The 23,492-nt window shown below is 37.4% G+C and overlaps 1 protein-coding gene across 5 annotated transcripts in view; it reads right to left on the reverse strand.

Annotated features, from left to right (window-relative positions):
• FHL5 (four and a half LIM domains 5) overlaps positions 1 to 23,492 on the reverse strand; it is a 43,172-nt gene that overhangs the window by 11,778 nt on the left and 7,902 nt on the right. Inside the window, exon 2 of one of the 5 annotated variants that reach the window (XM_072832028.1) lies at positions 22,102 to 22,126. The exons of the other annotated variants lie outside the window; for them this stretch is intronic. The gene's annotated coding sequence lies outside the window, so the exon portion shown is untranslated. The remainder of the gene's footprint in view (positions 1 to 22,101; positions 22,127 to 23,492) is intronic. 5 annotated transcript variants of the gene reach the window in all.

A 23,492-nucleotide genomic window follows, 5' to 3' on the forward strand; every position in this document is an offset into this window, starting at 1 on the left:
CATGAAAGCAATTTTTTTATAAGATAAATTATGAAGGAGTCAAGCATTTGAATGAATTTATATCTTAAGCAAAAAACCACCAAATTAGGAAAATATGCTGTAGTCATGGTGACATTCAGGGTGATTTAGGAAAGGCTACTCTCCCATTTTGGCAGTTCCTGTGTGTTTTGCTAACAAAATGTATTAAGCCAGCAGCCAGATTGTGAAAAACATCTTGTATTCATCATTCACTGATGTGAACTTCAATGAAGATGTGGTATGTGTTGAAAGAGGATGGTTTCACCTCAAGGATATAAATATGAACTGTTGATAGGTCTTTCACTAACTGTCATCACTTACTAACTTGCTGGAGAGTTCTGGAGGCAGAGTTCCTTGGAAATCACAGCAGTCTGAGATGGAAGTTAATAATCAAGTACATTGTAATCTTTTAGGCTATTCTTTTATTTCTCAGATCTTTACTGGGCATCTAATGAGGGTTTGGCACATTAGTCCCAAGATCTTCCTGTAGTATATACTCTCTTTTGGGACATTGTCTTTACTTCTGGCTTCAATCTCCCCAAATATGCTGTGGACTCCCAAATCTGTGGCTAAAGCTATCCTTGCCTCCTGGGCATCTCCATTTAGATGGCCCACGCTAAACTGGCCAAATAAAACTCCTTAGCAGGTAGGATTTAGTCCAAGTTGCTGTTGAGCAATTGCCCAGATATGGAAGTGCGTGGAAACCATCAGTGGTAAAAAAGAGCTCTGTGCTGCTTTGGGCTTTGGGATTAAACTAAAATGTATATAGTATGGTTAATAGCAGGAGTATCTTGCTGAATGAAAAGCTGATAAGAAACAGAAAGCCAAGGCAAGGATAAGAAAACCATTAAAAAACAGAACATATGGATTTTAAAAGGTTTAATTAGGCATTGAACATGAGTTTTTCATTGTCATCAAAAGCACTATCACTGATTTTCTTGGAAAATGAGATTTGTTATCTCTGGGTTTACTGGGATATATCAGGAACTATGAATATTTTCTAATTCTTTACCTCAGGATTTTTTTTTTAATTTTAGCAAAATCAAAAAATCAAGTAGTTATTGTAATGCTTTTTACAGCATTTTTAATGCTAGTTTTTATTTAGTGCATTCAAATTGTATTCCCATACAATTTTGTCTTCCTTTATTTTATTTTTTTAAAGATTTATTTATTTATTCATGAGAGACACAGAGAGAGAGAGAGAGGCAGAGACATAGGTCGAGGGAGAAGCAGGTTCCATGCAGGGAGCCCAATGTGGGACTCCATCTCGGGACTCCAGGATCACGCCCTGGGCTGAAGGCGGTGCTGAACCACTGAGCCACCCAGGGATCCCTATTTTAATGATGTTTCCAGCAGACTGTCTTGCTGACTATATATTGTCATTAATTCTGTATGTAGCAGTTTTGCTATATTGTTCTTCACTAACAGAGAAAAGGCTGGAGATTTGGAACATGTGGGTTTTTTTTCCCAGGAAAGATGAAAATTCATAGTAGAAAGTTCCCAATGGAACATGCCAAAATTATCTGCAAGGAACATTGAATTCCCTATTTGATTAATTCCACAGAAATGTCCCTTTCAAGTGAATACAAACACACTCAAAGAGTTATTGAGGGCTTGGAAACAGGAGGAAAATAGATCTGTTTCCCTTGGAAGATTTTAAAATGTGAGTTTTGTTCACATTTACAGTGATCATGCATTTGTCTCTTAATAGTGAAATACACCTTTAACTTTCATCATTTAGTATAGAAAATGCCATTTTCATTATTAGAACTTATTTGGTGTAAGATGTATATAATAGCATCCTACTTCCATTTTGTGAGGCTTTTAGTATCCTATAAAATGAAGACGCAACTGAAGAGATTACAAAACTGGTAGTATTTCAGCACTTTAAACACAACATTACAATACCTATATCTCATTTGGTGGTCAGGTCAGGAATCTAAATATCTAAAATCTGAATATATGAATAAATATTTATCTTATAAATATATAACTATTGATACCAAAATATATATCAATAAATAGAAATACTTGTCTAAAAATTTATTTATTTATTTATTTATTTATTTATTTATTTATTTATTTATTTATTATTTGGACTTTTAATACAAGCAGTTCTAAATAAGGTAGGGGCAGGCAGGAGAAGCAAAAGAATTTCTCTAATCAGATCATTTTTTACCTAACCTCATTCTTTTTTTTTAAATAAATTTATTTTTTATTGGTGTTCAATTTACCAACATACAGAATAACACCCAGTGCTCATCCTGTCAAGTGCCCCCCTTAGTGTCCGTCACCCATTCGCCCCCACCCCCGCCCTCCTCCCCTTCCACCACCCCTGGTTCGTTTCCCAGAGTTAGGAGTCTTCATGTTCTGTCTCCCTTTCTGATATTTCCCACACATTTCTTCTCCCTTCCCTTCTATTCCCTTTCACTATTTTTTATATTCCCCAAATGAATGAGACCATATAATGTTTGTCCTTTGATTGACTTACTTCACTCAGCATAATACCCTCCAGTTCCATCCACGTCGAGCAAATGGTGGGTATTTGTCATTTCTAATGGCTGAGGAATATTCCATTGTATACATAAACCACAGCTTTATCCATTCATCTTTCGATGGACACCGAGGCTCCTTCCACAGTTTGGCTATTGTGGACATTGCTGCTAGAAACTTCGGGGTGCAGGTGTCCCGGCGTTTCACTGCATCTGTATCTTTGGGGTAAATCCCCAGCAGTGCAATTGCTGGGTCGTAGGGCAGGCCTATTTTGAACTCTTCGAGGAACCTCCACACAGTTTTCCAGAGTGGCTGCACCAGTTCACATTCCCACCAACAGTGTAAGAGGGTTCCCTTTTCTCCACATCCTCTCCAACATTTGTGGTTTCCTGCCTTGTTAATTTTCCCCATTCTCACTGGTGTGAGGTGGTATCTCATTGTGGTTTTGATTTGTATTTCCCTGATGGCAAGTGATGCAGAGCATTTTCTCATGTGCATGTTGGCCATGTCTGTGTCTTCCTCTGTGAGATTTCTCTTCATGTCTTTTGCCCATTTCATGATTGGATTGTTTGTTTCTTTGGTGTTGAGTTTAAGAAGTTCTTTATAGATCTTGGAAACTAGCCCTTTATCTGATACGTCATTTGCAAACATCTTCTCCCATTCTGTAGGTCGTCTTTTAGTTTTGTTGGCTGTTTCTTTTGCTGTGCAGAAGCTTCTTATCTTGATGAAGTCCCAATAGTTCATTTTTGCTTTTGTTTCTTTTGCCTTCGTGGATGTATCTTGCAAGAAGTTACTATGGCCGAGTTCAAAAAGGGTGTTGCCTGTGTTCTCCTCTAGGATTTTGATGGAATCTTGCCTCACATTTAGATCTTTCATCCATTTTGAGTTTATCTTTGTGTATGGTGAACGAGAGTGGTCTAGTTTCATTCTTCTGCATGTGGATGTCCAATTTTCCCAGCACCATTTATTGAAGAGACTGTCTTTCTTCCAATGGATAGTCTTTCCTCCTTTATCGAATATTAGTTGACCATAAAGTTCAGGGTCTACTTCTGGGTTCTCTATTCTGTTCCACTGATCTATGTGTCTGTTTTTGTGCCAGAACCACACTGTCTTGATGACCAGGTTGTAGTACAACCTGAAATCTGGCATTGTGATGCCCCCAGATATGGTTTTCTTTTATAAAATTCCCCTGGCTATTCGGGGTCTTTTCTGATTCCACACAAATCCTTATTCTTTTCTAAACATCATTCTGTCCTTTTTCCTTTTCTTTATCCCTGACATTAATATTTTTAAATACACTGGGAATAGCTTGTGTCCTAGAGCAGACCAAATGGCTTGCTTTTAGTCATTCCCTAGCAGGTAAAGCTGTAAGAAAGAAGATGAGGACCATGTGATTCTTGTCTCAGGAGCCTGCCTCTCAGGGTTAATTTGGCAAAGATACTGGGAAAATTTTTTCTTTCAAAGATTTAAAATCCTTGAGCAAAGCTGATTTATCATTATGAACCATAAGAAATCTTAATATTGGGCAGCCCCGGTGGCGCAGCGGTTTGGCACCGCCTGCAGCCTGGGGTGTGATCCTAGAGACTTGGGATCGAGTCCCACATCAGGCTCCCTGCATGGAGCCTGCTTCTCCCTCTGCCTGTGTCTCTGTGTCTCTGCCTGTCTCTCTGTGTGTCTATGAATAAATAAATAAAATCTTAAAAAAAAAGAAATCTTAATATTAACAATGTAACCCAGTTGGAGAGCATTTAACTTTTTTAGGTATGAACTCAGAAATGCTAATAATATCAATATCAAGTAGACATTTTGTCAAACTTATTTCAAAGGGATTATAGATATCAATTAAATAGGTTCTAGTCAAACTTCTTGTAAAATCGTTCTGTAATTATACAACAGGTTAAGTACAGAATTTTGATCATTGCATTTTAGAAGACTGCTTTAGAGATATATATATCAAAGAGCTGACATATTTAAAACTAACTAAATACCTCAGAAACCCAATGTCATGACTGGACTTGGCTTTCACTTTCCAGTTCCCTACTTTATTTTAGATTTCTACCTAAAGGATATAGTTCGTTGGCAATAGTTTTTCCATAGCTGAGAATGCTGTTTCTTACATGTTATTTTTTAAACCAGGAATAATTTTGCATCATTATATTTTATGGTGAATTATTGATTAGAAGGCTAATGCTATGAGGAATATATCCACTTATATTTTTACTATGCTGAGCAGAATTAATAGATTCACAAGACATGCACTTGAGAGAATGTCAAACAGGAGAGACGCAGAGACTTGATGTCCGGTATCTTTTAATATGCTTTTGTTTGCAAGGTATCATGCAGTCAATAGACATATAAGTATTTTTTTTTATTTGCAAAGTAATCTGCCAGAAGTTGTGAAGGACATAAAATAGAGTTGATTCAAATCCTATCCTCAGAGAACTTATAATCTATAACTAAGCAAAAATTAGGAAGTGATGAGGGGAAATGAAAGATTGTAAGAATTTAGAGCAGTGGTTCTAAACACAGAGTGCACATTAGAGTTTAAAAATTTCCAAAGTGCAGGCAGCCCGGGTGGCTCAGCGGTTTAGCGCTGCCTTCAGCCCAGGGTGTGATCCTGGAGACCCGGGATCGAGTCCCACGTCGGGCTCCCTGCATGGAGCCTGCTTCTCCCTCTGCCTGTGTCTCTGCCCCCCTCTCTCTCTGTGTCTCTCATGAATAAATAAATAAAATCTTAAAAAAAAATGTCCAAAGTGTACCCCTACCCCAAACTGATCAAATCAGAATTTCGGGAGGTGAAGAATGAGAATGAGAAAAGTATTTTTCAGTTCCCAGGTGGTTCTAATGCCCAGTAAGGTTTGTCCAATGGTGGTGAAAACCACCAATTTAGAGGAGGGAGAAGAATTATTACTTTTATCTAGGAAAAATCCAGGAACAACTTGGAGAAGGTGGAGTTGAATGAATCATGCAGTAGATATTATGGGTTGGCTCTTTCAACCTTGGCTTTACCCTCCTCACTGGAGAGACTGGGAAGCTAAAAATATTTCCTGGCTTTTCTTCAGCTAGTGTTCAGGAGGCAAATTTGGCTCTGCTAACTCAAACCATGTGTGTAAACTGGAAGATGGGAGGGAAATGGAGGATATGTGCCTGCTGCTGTTGATGCTGGCAGACTGTGTCAGATATGTGAGTGGTTTCTACTATTTTGAAATGCCTGGACTCAGGTTGTCCAGGGTTCAGTGACTAGAATTTTGGCTGTGAGAGACAGTTGTAATGGTATCAGCAGCAGCTGCAGCTGACCTCTGGATTACAGAGCAAAATGGAGGTAGAGGTGGGCAACGAGCAGCCTCTCCTACCCTTGGTATTTCATAATAAAAATACTACCATATTTGGTATCTAGTGTTCCTGTTTCCTGAGTGCCAAGTATTGTATTAACCACTTTATGTGGATCATCTCCTTTAGTTCTCACTTGACTCTCTAGGAGGGGGTCTATTTTTATTATCCCCATGAATAACATTATCCCCTTAATGAAGAAACCAAAGCTTAGTGAGGCCAAGAGCACCTAGCTGGTAAAAATGGGAGACCTAGAATTCAAATCTACGCTTGTCAGGAACTAAAGTGTAGAATCTTAGCTTGTGCAAACTTGTCTTTCCCTGGAGATGTGGGGAAAGACATTTAAGATAGAGCAACAGAATTAGGGTAGACATTCCTACTCTATCCTCTGATATGTGAGGCAGGCTTGGGAAGTGGCAAGTAATTTATTCAAAATAGCTTGCAGGGCACAAGAGCCAGATATTGAAGGACAAATTGGAAAGGTAGACTGGGCAAAAATCATCAATGGTTTAAGTTTCAAGCTAGAGTTGAACTTTTTTTTTTTTCTATAGAAAAGAAAATAACCACTGATGAGGGTGGGGGGAGAGGAAGAGGGGGAGAGAATCCCAAGCAAGGTCCTTGACCAGAGCAGAGTCTGACATCGGGCTCAATCCCAGGACCCTGAGATCATGACCTGAGCTAAATCAGGAATTGGACACTTAACTAACTGAACCACCCAGGTGCCCCAGGAGAATTCTTATTGAAGAAATAATGGCCAGTCTTCCAAAACTGACAGATTACATCATGTTACAAATATTTTTTTAAGAGATTTTATTTATTTATTCATGACACACACACACACACACTCAGAGGCAGAGACACAGGCAGAGGGAGAAGCAGGCTCCATGCTGGGAGCCCAACGTGGGACTCGATCCTGGGATTCTAGGATCAGGCCCTGAGCTGAAGGCGGCGCTAAACCACTGAGCCACCCGGGCTGCCCTCATGTTACAAATTTAAAAAACAAAACAGAGCAAAAACTACAAACCTTAACCAGGCTAAAAACATACACACGGAGGCATCTCAGGGTAAAACTAAAAACCAAAGGCAAATAATATCTAAAATATAGGATTAAAAATATTACTTTTATTGTAACAACATATTAAGAAGCTACCTACTTCTCAATAGAAAAAATGGAAGCTAGGCAATGGGAAGATAAGGTAAAATTACTGAAAGAAATTAGAAGCCCACTTATAGACTCTAGACTTATCTGTCTATACTCAGATAAAATAGCTTTTGATAATGAAGGTGAAAAAAAAAGACATTTTTCAGAGAATCAGAAACTGAATATATCCACAGCGAACCCATATTAAAATAAATGCCAAAGACCATTTTTCAGGCAAAAAAGCATTGATCTCAGATTGAAGCTCAGAGATGAAGAAAGCAGTGAAAAACAACAAAAATTATAAATATGTATGTATATTTAAATAAATATTGACTATATGGAACAACTTTAAAGAATTAGAAAATTTGGATAAAGTGGAAAACTTCTAAGATAAATAAAACATTAAAACTAATATAAGAATATAAAATTTCAACTAGTTGGTAACTATCAGAGAAACTGAATTTGTTATTAAAAGCCTATGCACACAGTAAAATGCAAGCCCAAATGGCTTCACCATTGAATTTTACCAAGCCTTAAGAAATGGCACCACTCCTAATAAAACTATGCCAAATATTATAAACAAGAAATATGTTAATTTTGAACCCATTAAAACTCTGATACCAAAATCTGAAAACATTAATGAGTTTATAGGCCAATTACACTTATAATAAATAATAAATTTTGCAGACACACAATATTTCCTCAAATGACTAATTGGTCCTAGTGATATTGAAAATATTAATCATATCATGATAAATTGCTTTTATCCCAGGAGTGCAATTTTGGTTTAAAATGAAAAAGAGGGCAGCCCGGGAGGGGGGGTCAGGGGGCACTCAGCGGTTTAGCGCTGCCTTCAGCCCAGGACATGATCCTGGAGACCCAGAATTGGGTCCCCTATTGGGCTCTCTGCATGGAGCCTGCTTCTCCCTCTGCCTGTCTCTCCGCCTCTCTCTCTCTCTCTCTGTGTCATGAATAAATAAATACAATTTTTAAAAAAAATTAAAGTAAAAAGAGAATCACTCTATTTCACCACATTTACCAAAAAAAAAAAAAAAAAAAAAGTGAGAGAGAGAGAGAGAAAGGAAAGTCTTAGAATTATCTTAGCAGATTTAGAAAAGGCTTTTTCAATTCATTTAAAAGTTTTTTAAAAGGGTTTTATTTATTCATTTGAGAGACAGATAGAGAATGAGCAAGGGGGTAGAGGGAGAGGGAGAGGCAGATTCGAGCCCAACTCGGCGGCTTGATCCCAGGATTCTGGGATCACGACCTGAGCCAAAGGCAGACGCTTAAAACAACTGAGCTACCCAGGTGCCCCGACTTCAATTCATAATAAAAAACTTAGTAAATTAAGAACAAAAGGAATTTCCTCAATGTAATTTAAAAAAATATAGCAAACATATTTATCTAATGGTGAATGCTGATAGCTTTTACTCTGAGATCAGAAACAAGAAAAGAATGCTTGTGATCACCACTTTTATTTAGCTTTATGTGAGAAGTCTTGGTCTGTGCACTGAGATGAGAAAATGAAAAATATCAGAATTGAAAGGGAACAAATAGACTGTCATTATTTACCAATGACTGATTTTGTGTGAGGAAAATCCAAATGATTCTATAATAAACAAATAAAATTAAAAAAAACAAATAAAATTTGTAAGTGAGTTAACAGAGTTGCTGGATAAAGCATCTATATACAAAAATCAAATTCTTATAACAACAAACAGAAAATGAAGTTTTAAAAATATGTCATTTATGGTACCATTAAAAACTCCTCAAATACCTTGTAATAAATCTAATAAGCATATATTAGACTGCTACATAGAACATTTTGAAGGACTATAAAGAAAACCCAATAAATCAGTGGAAAGAAAAGATAGGCCATCTTCATAGACTTGAAAATGCACTATTGTGAAGGTGCTATTGCTTTTCTATCCTTTTTGGAATACCAGAAAATGTCTTCATTAGCTTGTAATAGGGAAACTTTTCTTTTTTAAAAAAGATTTTATTTATTTATTCATGAGAGACACAGAGTGAAAGGCAGAGACATAGGCAGAAGGAGGAGGACCCTGGGATCACAGCCTGAGCCAAAGGCAGATGCTCAACTACTGAGCCACCCAGGGACCCTAGAAAAAATTTCTTAGACAAAGTAGCCACATAGGGAAAATTTAATAAATTGGATTATATTAAAATTAAGACCACTATTTAAGAAATATTCAAGATAAGAGAATGAAAATAAGAACCACAGAATCAGAGAAGGTATTGCAATTCATGAATCAACAAAGGAGTCATATCCAGAACCCAAAGAAATTCTACAAATCAATAAGGAAAAAATGGACAATCCAATAAAGGAGCAAAAGACTTGAATAGATACTACACAAAAGAGGATGTCTAAACACTAACAAAAATGAGATTGTGCTCAATCTCATTATCACTGAAAGAAGGTTTAGCAAGTTTCTTGATACAAAACCAATATACAAAAATCAACACAATCCCTATGTGCCAGAAATACAATGTTAAAAAATACCATGTTTGGGGCACCTGGCTGCCTCAGTGGTTGAGCCTCTGCCTTTGACTCAGGTTGTGATCCCAGGGTCTTGGGATCGAACCTCACATCGGCCTCCCTGCAGGCCTGCTTCTCCCTCTGCCTATGTCTCTGCCTTTCTCTCCATGTCTCTCGTGAATAAATAAGTGAAATCTTTAAAAAAAAATACTATGTTTGAAAGCAATAAAAATAATACTTGTATTAAATGTAGCACCATATATCTAAATTTTATGATTGTGAGAAGACTTGTCATATGAAATCTAAAGACTTAAAGTTGTTAAGGAAATGTAGTTTAGGGGATCCTTGGGTGGCTCAGCGGTTTAGCGCCTGCTTTCTGCCCAGGACGTGATCCTGGAGTCCCGGGATAGAGTCCTGCACTGGGCTTCCCGCGTGGAACCTGCTTCTCCCTCTGCCTGTGTCTGCCTCTCTCTCTCTTTCTGTGTCTCTCATGAATAAATAAATAAAATCTAAAAAAAAAAAAAAGGGAAATGTAGCTTAGAACTGGATAAACCAAGACCAAGTGGGACAGAATGGAGAACCAATCAGATATGAAACAAATCAGAACCAAATCAGGTCAGATAAATATGACAGATTTATTTTTTATATACTTATATTTAAAAATAGTGATATATTTGACATACAAATAATGATATTTCAGTTTAGTGAATGTAAAAAAATTACTCAATGAATGATCCTAGAATAATTGGTTACAAAAAATTGAGTTGGATTCCTACCTTACACTATACTCAAAACAATTCCATTATCAATATGAAAACCAAAACTTATAGGATTAAATTTCTATGATCTCAAGTTAGTGAATGTTTTTTAAAAGATGCAAAAACACAAACTATGAATGAGCAGATTGACAATTTGAAAAAAATATTGGTCATTGAAAGATGCTATTAAAAGAGAACCACAAAATAACAGGTTAACAGATGATATTTGCCACACATATAAATGACCAAGGATTAGAATACAGAATATATAAAACACTTCAATGAATCAGTAAGAATTAAAAAATAAGGGATGCCTGGGTGGCTCAGCAGTTGAGCATCTGACTTAGGCTCAGGGCGTGATCCTGGGGCCTGGGATTGAGTCCCACATCGGGCTCCCTGTGGGGAGCCTACTTCTCCCTCTGCTTATGTCTCTACCTCTTTCTCTGTGTTTCTCATGAATAAATAAATAAAATATTCAAAAAAAAGGACATAAAAATAAGCTAATGGAAAAATGGGCAAAAGATATAAGCAAGCATAAGTATTTACCCAAAGGATACAAAAATGCTGATTCAAAGGAGTACATGCTCCCCAATGTTTATAGTAGCATTTTTAACAATAGCCAAATTATGGAAAGAGCCCAAATGTCTATTGACTGATGAATGGATAAAGAAGATGTGGTATCTATACCACATAGTAACATGGAATATTAGCCACCAAAAAGTGAAATCTTACTATTTGCAACAGGGATGGAACTAGGGAGTATATTATGCCAAGCAAAATAAATCAGTCAGAGGAAGGCAAACACTGTATGATTTCACTCATATGTAGAACTTAAGAAATGAAACAGATGAACATAGGGCAACAAAAAAAGAGAGGCAAACCATAAAACAGACTCAATTATAGAGAACAAACTGAGGGTTGCTATAAGGGTGGTGGGTGGGAGATGGGTTAAATGGGAGATGGGCATTAAGGAGGGCACTTGTCTTTGAGCACTGGGTATTACGTGTAAGTGAAGAATCACTAAATTCTACTCCTGAAGCTAGTATATTATATGTTAACTAATTACAATTTAAATAAAACTCAAAACTCAAAAAATCCACACAAATACATAGGAAATGTTTGATTTCTTAGACCAAATTGCTTTTATACTTTGCATATATATATATTCTTTCCTATATGTGAAATGCTTAATTTTTTAAGGATTTCAAAACATGAGGTGATAAATAAGCAGGGTAGTATGTATTAAATTATCCTTTCTTATGTTTGTCAAAAGAGAAGTAATCTACATGAGTGTAGCAATATCTAGAGAGAGCTTTGCCTGCTAATGGTGGTCAGGGAAGTTGTTCAAACAGGGAGGGTCTGGGTTGCATATGGACTGAATCAAAATGAACCTGAGGGGGACCATTTTAGATGCAAGAGAGGGGGGAATAGAATACACAGATTTTGTATTCTTTCTCTCTCTTTCTCTCTCACAGTACCATGGAAGTGTGCAAAGCAAAAACATGGTTACAATATGCATGAGCTTTGTGCATGAACATTGTGCAAATCAAGGACAACCTGTATGTATCTTATTACTCTCCTGTCATGGATTACAAGTTTCAAAAGTGAGAGGGATTTTCCTTTCTGTGGTGGAGTTGAAATGTACAAAGATATAATTTGAGCCTCTGGTTTCCAACAATGTCTTTATTGTCAGCATATTTTTGAGGAATTTTATTTACTTGAGGTAGTTGAATTACCACCTATTTTTTATTCTAAATATAAACCAAGTACAACTTACACTGTGTTTTGATAACAGCTTTTTGTTCCCCATGGAGGCAGGTAATATATAAAATCATCACATTGATTATAATTCTTAAAATAGAGGATATACAATAAATGGTATTTAAGATTACTTTTGTCTCTAATACAGGATTTGTAAATTTTGCTAAATAGATGCAAATAATGCAGTAACTACTACTTTGGCACATATGTAAGAGTTCACTGTTCTTTAATTCAGCGTTTACTAGAATTTCTGGCTTAATTTCCATCTGATTATTCAAAGGACCTTCTCTCAGTCTATATAAATACATCTATGGTCCTGTGAGAGTGCTGCATGAGTATTTCAATTGCCCATACTGGCTTTCATTGAATCAGTAAAGTGGATTTGTTTCTGCTTTTCTTTAGGGAAGAACTTGGGGAGAAATTAAATCTAAGTGGTGTAAGGAATATTAAAATCCTCTTGGGAAGTGTTAGTAGTACCAAATGTTTAAGTCTTTGAAATTTGTGAGTGATATACCAAACTTCAACAGAAACAGAAACTGGATGAAGAATCTGAATTCCAACTCTACTTAACAGAATTTACCTGTGATTTTCCCACTTAGGATTTTAATTTGAATCGTTGCTGGGATGGCCAGTCAGGAGCATTTTGGAGACCTCACTGAACAAAGTCTATTTCTCTATGCTCTATGGTTACAGAAAGCATCTGTAGTGCATAGTTCTATAATCACCTAGTCTCCTGAGGCGAGTGTTTCCATCATTCTCTTCTCCACCTCCCTGCCCACATCCCCTACATGTTTACTGGGTACCACTTCAGAAGCATCCCTTAGATCTTAGCTTAGGACCTCTTCATATCTCTGATGGGTGGTAGTGGTTTACATTGACCTGAAGAGATTATTAATGACTTCTTCCTCTCTTGAGTAGAACCAAGCACATTTTTATTGCGTGACTTTTGTCCTCTAATGATAAGCTCAATTTCCCATAGGGAGTTCTAGAATATCCTCTACCTGCTCAAGAAGAACCTTTTTCAGACTCCTCTGATCATCTCCCCTCACTGGAAAAAACCTCCAAAAGCTCAGTTTTGATTATAAAATGAAATCTAAACTCCATTTGTTAGCATAGAGACCCTTTACTACTTGCTACCTTCCCCCTTCTTTCCAGCCCTTTCCAGACCCAGCACTGCCCACCACACCCACACCCTACCTATGCCTTAGCCACTTCTAGCGACTCTTTATTTTTCAAATACACTACATCCTTTTATGCTGTTGAGGCTCCACTGTGGCTTTTCTTCTATGCCTAATACCTCCCTCTTTGTCACACTGACCTTGTCTGCCTGATGCTTCTCCTCATCCATCAAGGTCCAGTCAAAAATTCTCCTCTCTGTAGTTTTCTCATATCCCTCAGGAAAGAGCTGCTGCTCTCATTAGTTCATACAAATGTCTATTTTTCTTTTGCCACATTTTGTGATGGTATTTTTGTCTCATGTGTGTGTCTCTCTCACTTGCAAGCTACTCAAAGAGTAAGGATTTGCTTATTTAATTTGTGCACCTCAGATCTAAGCATGGCAGGACCTCACAACATGGTCTATGACTGAAAAAGAAAATGATTGGAAAATGTTTTGGTCTCTAAGGGCTTGGGGTCCAAGACAAGTACTGATGAAAACATATACGCCAAGAGAATTCTATAAACAGAATAAAAGATAAGGTCTCAAGTAGGAAAAGAGTTAAGAATTTTTATGCTATATGTCCACTTGAGTAGTGAATTCATTTATATCTCTTATATATGTGGCAAATATGTCAAAGGACTGAAAATGAAGGTTAGGGAACACAAGGTAAAACCCTAAGGGCCTGTCTGTGGCAAGGAGAGCTCTTTCACTTTCCCTGAGAGGGCAGCTGAAGAAGACAGCTGGATGGCTCCGAGGAAGATATCAAAGAAACAGCAGAAATAGATGGTTGATCTGTTGATATTATTAAAGTATTTTTCTCTAACCTAGGAGCACTAATATGCTTCTATTAACAGTTTATTTTTTAAAGATTTATTTATTTGAGAGAGAGAATGCACAGGAGAGGAGGGGCAGAAGGAGAGGGAGAGAGAGAATCCTGAAGCAGACTCCCTGCTGAATGTGGAGCCTGATGTGGGGCTTGTTCCGACTCTGAGATCATGACCTGAGCCGAAATCAAGAGTTAGCCACTTAGCCAACTGAGCCACCCAGGTGCCCCTATTAGCAGTTTTTGAGCTGTTGGATCAGATACTTCAATTGTCTGTTGGAAGTTACACTGGCTTTTTCGAGTCTGCGCACATAACATTTTGAGACAAACCATGTCTTTACCAAGATCACCAAGGTCTTTGTCTTCTGACATCTCTGATGTTAGTTGAAATGCTGTTTGAGTGACTGAATTTGACAAAGTTTGGGGGAGTTAAATGAGATATATGAAAAAGTAGATCTTCCAAAGTCTGTGTAAACTAGGCCAGATGGGATAAGTGTATGTTCTACAGCAGAATAAATCAAAATGCACATATTTTAAAAACATGAAGGAGTTAGGATAACTGGAAAGAAGTTCTACTTTTAGGTTTTTCTTTCTTTTCCTGATTCTGAGGGCTGAGTTCAGCAGACCTGCATGTACTTTCTTACCTGTTTTTGCTCGTAACCCAAGACATAACATATTGAGAAGAACTAGGTTAAAAATCAGAAACTGTAGATTGTTGCACTGGTTGCTTTTGCACTAGCATGTAACTTATCCACTGTTGTGGAAACCATTTAGCCTTCTGGCCCTTATATTCCTTAACTATAAATGAGAACAACAATAGCTGCTCAGGATCCCACCCAAGAATCGAGTGAGATGAAGAATGGGAAAGTCATGAGTAAGTTAGCTGTAGGTGTACTTGACTTGATGGAAAATATGCAATTATAATTGTAGTTCCCATTTTGAAGAAGGAGGCTATTTTCTTCCCCCCTCAAACACTACTTTTTAAAAACTCAACAAACAATTTTAAAAATAACTTAAGCCATAACTTCAGGCCATCAATCAAAAATAACCTAAAAGAAGCATCATAGAATTGTGGTGGAATGTTTGATATTAGTCTCTAGGGACATATTTGCAAGCCCAGTTTGTTGGAAGCTGAATGTCTTGTGTGGAGAGGTCAAATACGAATTCTCCTGAGAGCTGATGAACTACTCTCCCATGAAACAAAACAGCTGACAGAGCTTTCCATCTGTTTAATTTGTCCTATGGATACTAACAAAGAAGAGAAAGTGCTTTGATGGTTTTCTTGGGGGGATTACATTCAGAATCACTTAATTAAGTCAGCTATTACTGAAATAGTAAAATATATCATGGTAACATATAACTATATTTTATCAAACATTATATTCTTTAAAAATAAAAGAAGTAGAGCTCTTATGAAATATATAAGTTTAATGCTATCCTTGATTTTTTTTTTTTCCCTCACTGGGATATAAGAAAATTTTCAAGGGCAGCCCAGGTGGCTCAGTGGTTTAGCGCCGCCTTCAGACCAGCGTGTGATCCTGGAGACCCTGGATCGAGTCCCACATTGGGCTCCCTGCATGGAGCCTGCTTCTCCCTCTGCCTGTGTTTCTGCCTCTCTCTCTCTCTCTCTCTCTCTCTCTCTCCCTCTGTGTGTGTGTGTGTGTGTCTCATGAATAAATAAATAAAAATCTTTAAATAAAAAGAAAGAAAAATTTCGAGACCAAAAGAAACCATTCCTTTTACGATGAAACTATATTATCTAAACCTCTTTCTATTCAGATCCCAATTTTCTGGTTTTAAATTCATCATCAAGTTTGCTTCTACAATTTTGATCACAAAGGAACCACAGGCACTTCAGTAGGTGTAAGTTGAGTTTCTCTTCTACTTCCTGCAAAATTGCTGTTATTTCGGTAAAAGGTGTTCTGGAAGAGCACATCCAGTTCCCAGGCGGACTTAGGGTCTCCTCAAAGTCTGGTTGAGATTCTGATTAAGTGCAGGGTTTGGTAAACAAAGGGACAGCACTAAAAGAGACAGTTTATCTAAAAGTATTTAGCATAGGGTCAGCACATGGTAGGGTAGGGTGAATGCTTCTTATATATGAATCCCCCGAATCAACCCCATTTCCTACAGATGGAGTCTATGAGGACACTGCAGATCTAATATAAATATTAGAAAGTATTTCCCCTGCCTCCTCTATACTTTTTGGAAAATTCAAAAAATTCTCTATGGAATTCCTCAAGGGTAGTAATTGTATCAGTTTGTTTTGTTGGTCTTCCTTTCATCTGAAGATTACCTTCATCATACTCATTAAGTACTATCAATATGTAAACACTAATAGCTGTTTTCTGAGCACTGAGGAGGGACCTCCTTTGATTCATCTATTTAACACTGTTTCTATCTGCTTCCCCCTGCATCTAATGACAAATACAAACTTATTTAGCAAGAAGCGTGATCTGCCATTGTAAAAACTAAGTCTACTGAGGAAGGACTGAATCTGGAGCCTTGACCATGTCTAGACGTAACACACACTAACCAACGGAATCACCCCATAGGACCAAGTGTTTGTACGAGATCACATGAAAAATTTGCTATGGCCTGGGGAATTACTTCATCAGAGAGGAAATACAATGTCTTTTGTACTTTTTTTTCTTTCCATTTTTGAGTTCAATATCATGTGTTATAAAGAGATTGTGAATTGATCATTGTAAAGCCAAGATGGCTATTTTATTTTCCCAATGTTTTAAAATAACCTCTAATTTCCCTCCATAATTAGTGATGAGAAAGCTCAATCCTTGCTCAATTAATTCACCTTAAGAGGATGACAAACATGTTCAATTTAAACAATGGCTTGAGAGCAGGATACCTTAATAACCATGGTTCTAGGCACTGTGCCGAGTGCTCTAATCATCACAGGACCGTCAATTCATCTGAACCTATAAAATCTTAAAATAACTAAGAGTACATACTCCTTATAGGTGAATGAAGCAAAAAAAAAAAAAAAACTTTCTGTGATTTTCTTTAAAACAAATATTTTTTAAAATCAAGAAATAAACCATTTGTATTCTGATAAAACAGTATTAGAAATTATCCAAGAAAATGAAGAGTGTTCTTTATTTGGAAAGTAGCCAATATAAAATGAGATATGCATTTTTTATCTAACAGAGCCTATAAGGTAGTTTTTAAAATCCATGACTTACTTAAATGACAACTCCAGTTAAACAAATTAGTTAGGAAGAACTTTTGGCCATTTAACTAAGAGCAATAATTAAGATTTCACAATCACATAATTCTTTCCTGAGTATAAGTCAAGTCTAGCCATACAGTATATTGGCTTTCATATATCCTGGCATTAATGTGCATTATAGCTTCTGTTGGTTTATGATCTTCAAATTCATAAAACGCCATGCTGAAAGATGAGCTCCTTTTTGGACCTTCTGAAATAAGGACAGCCTGTCAACAAGTTCTATATTTCATCTCAGACTTAAAGCTGAAGACACTTCTGAATTTTAAGGTATATAAAGGCACATTTATAAATTGTATTATGAATGTTTAATGAATGCCTTATGTGTTTCTCTTAGATATTGTTTACATTCTACCTTGTATTATAAATGTTCTGGAGGTTTGTTGTATTTCTTATAGTCATAATGTCACTGAGAGCAACCACTGTGTCTTACTCATTTCTGCACTCCATTTGAAGACTAGGAGTACCCCATACTTACTGGGTCAACTTCAAAAATGTCTTGGATAAAATTGATGGTAATTATTAAAGGATTTCTATTTTATTGAAGTAATGATGGCTCAAGAGCAGCTACAGCACCTCCAGCCTTAGAATTTTCTGCTGGGGGCATCATATGATTCCCCAGTGACTTGAAGCACTCTTCAGGCATCTTTTCCTTGATTTCTGGAGCGGAGGCGCCAGATACCCTTTCTTTTCCTCTGAACTGATAGGTCAAATCAAAGGATAACAAGGATCCTATCTCTTTGCAAGCCTATCAGCAGCTTTGCAGATGATTGTAAGCATGGAGTAGGTATTTGCTCTTTCTTTGGATCTTTTTATTCTGTTTTCAAAATTAATAGGTCCTGTAGCTTTTTGATTTTTTATTCCAACGGAGCGTATTGAGGGCTGGAGAGAGGAGGGCTGGACCTTTGATGGGAGGAGCTCATGGACCTGGGAGGATACAATCCCAAGCACTTCCATAAAGCCCAGCAGCCTGTTACTAAGGGCGGGTGATAAGGCATATGCGCTCCTTGTCATATGCATGACATTTCTAATCTATTGCCAAATTCTTTAATTATTTAATTTTAAAAAGTTAAGGTTATTTGAGAGGGAGCAAGAGTGAGAGAGAGATAGAGAGAGAGAGGAGCAGATTCCCTGCTGACCAGAGAGCCAGACTCAGGGCTCAATCCCAGGACTCCGAGATCACGACCTGAGCTGAAGGTAGACCCTTAACTGATTGAGCCCCCCAGAATGTCCCTATCATCAAATTCTTAACTTTCAGTTGGGTTTTTGGGACGGGTACCAGTAACATTTTATAAAAACCAGTTATCAGCAACCTGTTTGGCATTTTGGTAACACCTAAATATATATATAGTAAAAAAAAATAATGGTATTTTTATTCTGCCTTGCAGAAATAGAATATTGTAAATGATATCCATAAACGGTGTTTTGGAGCAAATGAGATAACATATATTGAAATACCTTACAAACAATGATGAGTTATGCAAGTATAAACATTGCCGAGGGGAAAAGTATATAGAGATTAGAGTAACTGTAGATGGAAAATGACAAAATTTTAAGAACATCTACAATTTGTTATCCTAATATTGTAATATATAGTATTGATCAAAACCAATCTTGGCTTATCAACTGACATTTCACTTAAAAAATACTTAGAGTCAGGGGGCCTGGGTGACTCAGTTGGCTAAGCATCCAACTCTTGATTTCAGCTCAGATCATGATCTCAGGGTCATGAGATCCAGCCCCATGTCCTCTGGCTCAGTGCTGGCTGAGCGTGGAGTTTGCTTAGGGTTCTCTCTCCCTCTGCCTCAACCCCTGGGCTCATGTACTTTCTCTTAAAAAGAACAAACAAACTTAGAGTCATTCTTGAAGAATCCATAAGACCCAGTGTGATGAATAACAGGGAAGGTGGGGAGATTCACTTTTTGCTCTATATAGCCTTTTGTACCTTTTGTATTTCATTCCAAATACATTCATGGCCTATTTTAAAAATTAAATAAAATCTTAACAGAAATATAAAGACTAAATTTATTTCACTGTCTTGTTCCTGATCATAGACTATAAGAACTAGAAGAGATAGATCAGTTTCAACTCATTTTACAGATATGGAAACTAAATACTGAAGATGGTATTCATAGTTACTTTCCAGAAAGATTAGGAAAAATGGAATATATCTTCTAAATAAAATTTTGTAAGCACCCACACTGCTAATCAAAATGAATTTTAAAAATCTCATACACTACTTTATTTACCATGTTTGTCATTTGCATGCATTTTAACAAGCTTCTTTTTAGACTTGATTACGACTTTGTAATGAGTGACCTACAAAGGACCAGGTGGTTAAACAAACATGAAAGATTTTAAGATCGGCCAAAACTGGATACCAGTTTCATGGCCCACTTTAAGAATCTTACATTTACCACCATTTTGGTAATTTTTTACAATTTGTTTCTCAGCTCTGCTTTGTGAGACCTTGTTTTCTCAAGGAGAAACAATTCACTTCCACCCTCCAGTAAATTAGTTGCACAATCTCGTTTATAATAGTCTACTTTAAAAAAAAATTGACCATCAGTTTCACAATCTCATCTATAATAGTATACTTAAAAAAAAAAAAATTGACCATCAGAACGAGGAGGGTGAGGAGGGAGAGCCCAGGAGAGAATTTTGGGAAACTCAGTAAAAGGAATCCCTATGGGTACAGTAAGATATTCAGAGATAAGGCCTCTTACTGCTGCAGTCATTTTGATATTTTTGCTTCTCTATAATATAAAAACCTGCTTCCGATCCAATCTCATTTTTACAGAACCACTAAATCTAGGAGCTGGGAGGGATGTTTTGAAATTCCCCAGTTTGTTCCTCTCATCTAGTAAGTGAGAAAAACTGAAGTTCAGGAAGGCAAACTGACTGTTTTCTGAAGCTGACAAAGTAGTTAGTGGAAGAGCCTCCACCAGAGTTCAGATTTCCAGCTCTAATGGAAGCCGTTTGTTGTTGTTTTCATACATAGATAGACACAGAGCTTGTATGGAGTGACAGCTTTGGTTCCTGCTGTGATTTTTCCCAAAGAAAAAAAAGAAACAAAAGCTCTCCTCACTTGTATCTGGCACTCTAGGGTTGAATTACTGACCAGGTAACAACCTCACAAGCATAAACAGAGAGGTGCATCCAGTAGCTCAAGCCAAGCTGCCTCTAGCTGTACAAAAGAAACCAATTCTCCTCAAAAGCAAGTACATGTCCCCTCCAACATTCAAGGCAATTCAATTTCAATTTAGCTTTTGTTTATTATAGTTATTATTGGTTTACTCTGGAGTTGGGAAAAAAAAAATCCAAAACCACATTTGGTTTCATTTTCTGCATCCTCACGTTAAAAAAAAAAAAAAAAAAAAAGAAAAGAAAGTAATGTGTGTGTACGTGTGGCTTGTATGTTTGTGAATGTGTGTGTGTGGCTTGTATGTTTATGTGTATATGAATATGTGTGGCTATGTGTGCTGTGTGGTGTGTGTGTGTGTGTGTGTGTGTGTGTGTGTGTGTGAGGGTGTTTGGGTTGGGGATATGGGGCCGGTGGTGGAAGTTAATGTTAACTAGTTTTTCCAGTGTTTCTGCCTGAAGCAAAATAATCTTCTTCCTACAACAATGTGATTTAAAAAGATACAAGGCAGTACTATATCCTGTGCTTTGGTGATAACACTAATCAATAATTTCAAACTACTCTCTTGACAGTTTAAAATTTATTGGTGATGGAGGGGGTGACAGTGATATTTAAAACCAGCTTTAATTTAATTTTTATCTGTTTCAGTCTTAGAGATTTAGACAAAGTGGGTTCTTGGCATCTGTCAAAGGAAAATGACCACAGTCCAAGTGCTCACTGGCTCACTCGGCAACCATGGTTTACACCTACATGGTGTGTTGATCTCAGGTTGCTCATGCTAATTTTGTAGAGAAAGTAAATGGGAAAATCTGTTATCATTCCCTTGGAAACCAAATGTTCACAGTATTGACTGACAAACATTGGTTAAGATTTAGCATTATTTTCATTTTCACCTGAAGCATTACTCAGTGTATGAATTTTTAAGGCACACCAGTGTGTCACACACGCAGAAGCAGAGGCCTCTCCTGCCTTGTTCAGGGCTGTGTCCCTGGCACCTGAAACAGAGCTTGGCTCAAATATGTGTTGAGTGAATGCAGGAAGAAAGATGTAAGATAGTTTGGCCACAGAATCTTAAAAGGTTTAGAGCCAAAGAGCCATTCTCCTCCCGTTTTATAAATAAAGGCCAACCCGGAGGCTTTAAATGCCTGGAGTTTGAATCACACTACTTCCTGTGACCTTCATAATCCAAGTTCATTAGCATAGCATTCCAGACCTTTCATAATCTGGCTCTTCCATTTTTAAACCCAACAATATCCAACAGCGATGGCCCCAACTCTGAGCCATCCATGATGCTTCGCTCCGTACTTCTCACAAACAGTTCACCTTAGCTCTAGTTAATCATCTGTCTTTCCCGCTCAACAGTGAACTTCAGGCAGGACAGATGCTCTGTTCCCACCAGATTCCCGGTGTCTAGCATATTACCAGCATATGCTGAGTATTCAGTAAATATTGCAGATGGAAGAATGAGGGCAGAAAGGAGAGATGAAATGTGGAAATACTTGGACAAATGCATGGGGTGCTCTGGAAGTTTCAGGAAATTTCTAGAAAACTTCCAAGTAAACCTTCTTCTAGAGCTGTGTCTCGAAGGTTGAGTAAGGCAGGTCTCTCTAGGAAAAGGTGGGGAAAGGTTCCTAAGCAGTGGGGAGTCCACACGGCTGTGGAGGTGGTGCAGTAGCATGCTGAGGGGTATGGATGACAAGCCGGGGAGCAACTATGAGAGTGGCTTCAAGGACCATACCTGGAGAGCAGCATTTCGACCATAGCTGGACAAAAAAAAAAAAAAGTCACTTTGAAACTAAATATTTTTACATGTCAGAGCTTTGAAAACTCAACATACATTGCTACAAATATTTTTGGCCTACTGTTTTCTTCTTGGTCAACTGAAGATCACACTTTGTAAAAGTAGGTCTATGACATCACTGCTAACTAAAAATCTCTTACTTGGCATTGAGGCAATTCACATTGATGGACTTAAATTTATAAGAAACCAGGAATGCTTTTTTGAATTAAAAATCATGAGAGAGAAAAAATCCTATAAGAACTCTCATTAAAAAAAAAAAAAAAAAAAAAGAACTCTCATTTCCTTAGGTTTCTATACTTGTCGTTTAAAGGAATTTCTCTTTTGAAATTATGGGAATAAAACATCCCTCCCCTGGATCTCGGATTCTATTACACTTGAGCGACTTAACTGGTAACTGGGCAAAGGGTGTCCTCTTGAGGGTAACCCACTCTCTCCCCATCACTGTGGTGGAAATTGCTAGTGCGCAGGTGGCAACTGCCCCCCCCCCCCCCCCCCCCCCGCCCTGGAGGGAGCCCACTGCCCTGTTCAGCCCAGGGAAGGAGCCCACGTTCTCTTCCCACCCTGGGCTGGGAGGGGCAGGTCTTGGAAGAAACCTTGTTTTCCAATTCAGCTTTAATAATAATAAAACTGATAATGAATTGATTCACACAGGACACGTGTGTCTACTTCGCAATTGTTTTAAAACTCTAAAAGTAGAGACACATGATTAAATGGAACTTTGACATCCACACGTATGTCACAATAAAAGTGGTTTTATTCCTCAGTCTGTTATACTGTGTTGTATGCATACACGGGGAAAGGAGAGGAGAGAGGTAATATATATATATACACAAGCTTTTATTAATTATTTTATAAATTAATTAATTATGGCATTTAAAAATTAAGATTTTCTGGGGGCGCCTGGGTGGCTCAGTCTTTAAGTGTCTGCCTTGTGCTCAGGTCATGATCCAGCCCAGAGACTGTTTCTTCCTCTCCCTCTGCCCTTCCCCCCTGCTCATGTTCTCTCTCTCTCTCTCTCTCTCTCTGTGCTCTCTGTCTCTCTCTCTCTCTCTCAAATAAATAAATAAAATCTTTTTTTTTAATTAGGATTTTAGGATTTTCTGATTATGTTAGCTTTGTAGTTTAAAACTTAAAACAAAATGAAGGAATGCATAGCATTCTTTCTAAGCTCTTGGCTCCGTCAAAAACCAAACAGAATACATATTCTAATTGCCTTAATCAGAATAACTGTTAATTCGTAGTTTAAGTGTGTTTGGGAATTTAACTTAACTATTTTCTCTTTAGGTTATAATTTATAAGGTTTTTGGATTTCAAGTAGCAGTTTCCCA

The sequence above is a fragment of the Canis lupus genome, chromosome 7, assembly GCF_048164855.1.
Source record: "Canis lupus baileyi chromosome 7, mCanLup2.hap1, whole genome shotgun sequence".
Classification (NCBI taxonomy): Eukaryota; Metazoa; Chordata; class Mammalia; order Carnivora; family Canidae; genus Canis; species Canis lupus.